Raw genomic sequence first — 6000 nt, 5'->3', positions numbered from 1 at the left:
TTTCACGCCTCAGGAGCTCAACTGATCGCGGCTTCTAGGACAAGTTGGGGGGGTGGGGTGGGGGGGAATAAAATAATTCTTAAACTCTCTTCTTCAGCTCCGCGTTTCAAATGCAAATGGGGAAATAGATTGGCTCCCGCCCCACCCCCTAGCCCGGCTCCTGATTTTTATCCAAAGGACTCCATCTGTATATCCTGTCAAGGAGGAGGAGGAGGAGAGGCGGGGGGAGCGGGGCCGGGTAGGCTGCTCCCTGGATCCCTTTTCAATAGCCACCGCCGGGTCTTCGGGAGGTACAAAGAGTCCCGGTGCCTCCTCCGCGCGCCCTCGGAGGGAGCTGGCAGCGGGCTCCGGCCGCCGAGCGGTGACATCCCCTGCCCGGAGCATCATCCCCACCTCCTCTGCCTTCTTCCCTCCCCCCTCCTTCTCTCCCTCCTCTTCCTCCTCCTCCCACAGCCACGATCCGCACCCAGTCGGAGCTGGGCTTGGCATCGGCACCCACTTCTCCCACCGTGTGCCCAGCGGCTGGCCGTGCCGTGCCGCGCAGCGGAGGAGGAGGAGCGGAGCGGCGGCGCGCTCCTACCTCCGCGGGTGCGGGCGAGTGCGCGGGCGGGCGCGCAGCCCCCATGCCAGGCGGGCGCCCCGCCGCCCGCAGCCCGGCCCCCGCCTGGGAGCATCCCGCCAGCGCTTCGCCGCGGAGGGAGCGACGGCCCTTGGGATTAAAATACTCACTGCGCTGGGCAGCCGAGGGAGAGGGGGAACAGGTAAGTGCCGGCTGCACCTGTGCGTTTCCGTGCTTTCCGCTCCCCCTTTCCCTCCGCGTAGGTAGAGGGAGACCGGAGTAGTTGCAGGAAAGGGCTGCGCGCGGTTCTTCATCCCCCCTTGCCCCCAAACTGCCCCCGCTCGGCAGCGGGGCTGCGGCTCTGCGGAGGCAGCAGGACGGCGCGGCTGCGGGCGCAGCGGGGAGCGCTGGGGGCGGCGGGAAGGGGCCGGCGGGGCGGCCCGGGCGGCCCCGGGCTGCGGGCGGGGGCTGCGGGCGGCCCGGGCGGCGCGGCTGGGAACGGCCGCGGCGGCCCCGGCGCCCGGTGTCGCAGGGGAACCGTGGGAAGTAACAGCACTGATGCTATACGCGTGTGTGCGCCTTCTGAAAAATAAGAGAACAATAGCATCTCTCTGACTCTTTGGAGAAGTCTCACAGACAAACGGAGAGGTGGGGTGGGGGAAGGGAGGTCCACAGACTTCTGCAAAATACAAGCAGCGCTGAGTCCTGACTGTCTCAGCCCTTTCTGCCAAACCAAAGCGGCTGTCTTGCGTGATCTGAGAGTCCGGCGTTGATGCTACAGAGCAAAAGATTACTGAGGCCAGGAAATTTCCTGAGTTATTTCCCAGAGCTTTCCTCCTTTTATGTCAGGGATGTTCTAGAGTTTGCAAATGTTGAATTGATGGGAGCTTGTTTCTTTGATTAGTATTCCGCTGGTAAGGCTAGCTCTGCAGTGCTGGGCTGTTCGATACTGACCCTATCCCCTCTGCCCCGTCGCCCCATCTATCCACACATCCACGCGCGGGCATGCCCTGCTTTCCTATAACAGGTTGTGTGCACTGGTAGCAAGTGGCTTGTGGTCTGGATCCTCAGACTTCTAGTTGCTAAATGAAGGGAAAAAATACCCCATTCTGAGATTAGATTTAGCCTTTATACTCGTGTTTCAAAAGGTGAGGTAGTTCAGGTGAGCCAGGATTCTGCAAAGGAAGTCTTCCCTGGCAAATCGGGGAATTTAGGGAGGGATGGGAGACAGAGACTAGTGAGGCACTCTGATTCTGGGAACCAAAATGCTGATACTTTAATCTTTTCCCATTGCAAGGATAAAATCTTGTGTTCTGATAGATAACTTCTCAAGTCAAAGCAGCACTTGAAAGGGCAGGGTATACTTTATAGTGTCTCTAACAAGACATAATGCCTTGCCATTTTTCAGCTAAAACATAGGTGATAGTAGAGCTTTGCAGAAAATGAACCGCTTTTCCAGGACAAAGAAGTAAATTCATAAAGGAGCCAAACTCTTAAGAATGCAAGCTTCCTAAACAGTCTCTCATTGGCAGTGATGTGTCACTTTTCTACCCATATCACATTTAGTAATTGTTCCTGTGTTACATCATTTGGAGTTTGCAGGGAATTGTTACCAGTGAAAGCTAGATACTTATTCTGTTTCTGAAATGATAGGACTACGTTATCCCAGGTGAAGAGCTATTCAGATGGGCAATAGCATGGAAGTTGCATAAGTAAATTAACTTTGCTTAGAATATAGCTTCTGAAGGTACAACAGGTCAGCAGATAAAGATCAGTTGGGAAATGAGGCTGGTTTGCTCTTAGCAATATAATATCAGTTTTAAAGATGCAAAAGTGAAATGAGGATGTTTAGAAATAATATGACTGTGCCTCATTAGAGCTAGTTCAGTGCAACGGCTGTGTTACCATCTTTGGGGAAAAGAAGAACAAAAAACCCACTAAACAAATCCAAAAGAACTATCTAGGGACCAAATGTGACATCCCGTTTAAAGTCCTTGTACACACTTTTCTGGCTTTTCAGCCTGCAACTACCAAGGGATCTAATCTAAACACACTTCTTTTCTAGGGTCATGAAGAAAGGCTAAGTAAGATTTAAAAAACAATTGCGATAAAATCCACAGCAAGGGGAGAAGAGCAAAGGAGCTAAAAGCTGACTCTGACAACTTTTAATGTAAAGTATGTGAAATATCTTGGGTTTGAGAACTTAATACAGATTCAAAACTACCTGGAATCTTAGGGAAATATCAAAGGTAATAATCTGAGCTACCACTGCATGTTTAGAAGTGTGGGTCAGTTAATGTGAATAAAAATACAAACTTCAGTAATGTAGACTATTTTCTTGCAAAAAGACATTAAAGACTGCAGTTTTAATCAGAGGGCATTTTACCCTTATAACGGGAGACTTTACTGTAATTAAAAGCTGATGTAGGTCATTAGAATTGTGTTGAGTCAGATGACAGCCTCACAACTCTCTTAAGTCTACTTTTATTGATTTAATAGCAAAGCACTCTTGATTATTTGCTATTGATTCAATAGCAAAGAATTATTATCTTTCCATATTGAAAGGTAATGATAAAGCATTTGTATAACTGCAGATTATCCATGAACTATCTGATGAGAAGGATGGATATAGCATCCATGCAGATTTTTGTCTGTCCTTTTCATGCATAACTGTGTCCATGCGCATGTTGCGTCCACGTTTTTCTATGTTTCTTCAGCAGTCAGAGACTTGACTGAAGAAAATCATTATTAATGCAGAACCATAGGTTGTTCCGCTCTCAGTTACAAGTCCTACTTTTCTACAAACCTGGCTAAGCCTTTTCTCAAAGGTATTCAACTCAGCAATTGACTCCAATGTGCAATGAAAATATTTTAAACTTCAAATGGTTTGCAGAAGAATGTACTGCTTGGGAGTCAGTTTTAGTGACAGGTTGGCGAGTAGGTTTCTGTGTATGGCTTCGGCTCTTGGCTTCAGTATCTGATGCATTCAGCGGTTTTTCAATGAAGGCCTTTCTTGAGCCATTCAATTTCCTTTAGTTTATCACGCACATTTTTTTTTTTCATGTACGCTTTCATGCTACTACTGCGCATGTTTTCTTGTGGCAATAAAAATCACTAAATTCTAGCTGAGGAAGGCGATCAGATAGGTGGTGGTTACTTCTGTTCTTCTTGTCAAACCAGGCTTAACTCTAAGCAGTAATGCAGGAGTGCCTCCTCTGGGAATTCAACGGTTCTGCAAGAAAGTCATCCCGAGGTATTTATGTGAAGTTCCTCAGCTTAAATGATGCTGCAGAAATTGAGCATGTGGAAATTTAAATATTTGACTTGATTGGTCACAGATATACAAATACTGCTAGCGTTTCTTTTCAATGAGTGATCAAATTAGCATAATCCTTTCCAGCAACTTAGATCTATAAAATGTACCTTAGCAAGGTGAAAAAACAACAAAGCACTTTCACATGGAGAAAATGACACTAAAAAAAAAAATTATTCTTTCTTTTGTTAATTTTTCAGGGGGAAAAAAGAAACCTACCAACAACCCAAACAATTTAGCATTCTAGCCACATACAATCTTATGATCAACTGATCTTATGATCAGTATGACAGACCAAAAGCTGTTGCCTGGTTTTCTTTTCACATTCTTTGAAGCCATATAATTTATTGAAGTGTGCCTAGTGTTTTTCTGTTGTCTCATCAGGTCCTTTCACCTGAGTCAGAGAGTATTGGAGCCAGTTTAGTGTAACAGCACCATATGTTTGGAGCAGCGATAGTTTTTTGCTTGATAACCAGATGCAGACTGCAGGATGTGCACTACATTTACAGATATCCCATGTGAATATTTAGGCCAGTTAGCGGCAGGAGGCTGTGGTCTGTAGTTGTAATGTCATCTGGCACAGGGATTTAATAGGTTTCATTGTACTGCCTTGACTCGCTGAGCTCCATTTCACGGAAGGGCCCCACCTCACTTGCTCCAAGGCACCCTCCTTTTTTCTTTCTTCCTTTCCCTGGGAAAAGTGATAACCAGACATTGCAATCTACACCATAATTAGACATGTTATCTTCTCTAAACCCTTTGTCTCAAGGTTCACAAAGGTCCTGAACCTGCGAAGGAGTCTCCCGTGATATTTAGGAGGTGTGACATAATGGAGCTGCAGGCTCATAACAAAGGTGAATTTTCTGTGCCACAGAAAGTGACACCTTCCAATTGGCATGGTAAAATCAAATGTCAAAACATAAATATTTCTGTGAGAGTAGTTCAGCTGTCAGGGGGCTCACCTGCTGATTCCACTGTGTTTAAGGAAGATCTGGTGGCAACAGTCACCCTCAGAATTATGTCAACACACAGAGTCTTAATTTATTGAGTGATCAAAGTAAAGAAAGAAACCCAAACATGGGATGACTGTGCCCTACTGACCAAGCTAAAGCAAGATTTACTAGCAGGTGTTGTCTGGGCTGCACTTTCAGAGACAGTAAGGTCGAGGTTTACACGGTAAATTTTTCAATGGTATCAAAAATTGATGCAATCTGATGAGATGGTAATGGAGGTGGGGGGGAAGAGAGGGAAGGCAATAGGAGTGGAAAACTCCTCAGTTAAACCTTCAATGGATGCCCTGAGCTGACAGTGAGATTTCAAAATAGAGACATGTAATCCAGACCGGTAGAGTTTAGTAATGGAAAAGGTTTTGGATTTCCACTTCTTCCTGAAGAATTTGCATATTGGAAAGAATTTAAGACCATATATAGTGAAGGACAAAATTCCCTGTTGGGTTGAAGAGGTTGACAACAGAAGTTATGTGGTTTATAGATTAACCTGGCACTGTGACAACAGTAGAGATGTGTCAGTGGAAGTCTGCAGGAATTTGCACTTTGGCCGCAAAGGTGAAGTGGTACAAAGATGATTTCAAGAGCCTTCAGCAAATGGTCCTGCAAGGCTGTGGAAATCTCAGGTGGGGAAAGAGGGCTTCCACGAGCATATCTAGGAGACTGAAGACGTGTTTTGTCCATATGTACTGGTGTTCACTGCTACACAGAAACAACAAGGACTAGTCTTGAAGCGTTGTTTTAGAAATTATGGAGCGAAGCAAAATATTCAGAGAGATTTTCAGTGGGTGTAAATTACCCTTAATTGCTTACAGTGAGGGGAACTATTCCTTAAAGCTGAGGATCTTATTCATGATCTGAATGTTTTCGACAAATCAAGATTGCCCCTTGGAGACAGTGCATAATGGTGTCTTTTTGACACCAGCAGATTGTTTTGGTGAAGTAAAGTAGTAACATTTTTCAGATTAGCAGTGTTCACCAGAACACTTCTGCTACTAGACTGTGGCTTAAATATAGTTCAATTTCTATACAGCAGATGGGAGAAAATGTAAGTTTTACGGCTTATATTGGATAAGGAGGTTATTATTTTTTTAAATGTATATTCTTCAGTCTGATGTTTT

The 6000-nt window shown here is 45.7% G+C and overlaps 1 protein-coding gene across 1 annotated transcript in view; it reads left to right on the top strand.

The window, feature by feature from the left end:
- Positions 1–246: 246 nt before the first annotated feature.
- The window catches only part of LOC142053266 (cadherin-7), an 83770-nt gene continuing 78016 nt past the window's right edge, over positions 247–6000 (top strand). The window contains exon 1 of the mRNA XM_075084607.1: positions 247–761. The gene's annotated coding sequence lies outside the window, so the exon portion shown is untranslated. The remainder of the gene's footprint in view (positions 762–6000) is intronic.

The sequence above is a fragment of the Phalacrocorax aristotelis genome, chromosome 2 (assembly GCF_949628215.1).
Source record: "Phalacrocorax aristotelis chromosome 2, bGulAri2.1, whole genome shotgun sequence".
NCBI classification, from domain to species: Eukaryota; Metazoa; Chordata; class Aves; order Suliformes; family Phalacrocoracidae; genus Phalacrocorax; species Phalacrocorax aristotelis.
Note: the sequence above shows the minus strand (reverse complement) of the source record. Positions and strands in the feature narration are given on the sequence as shown.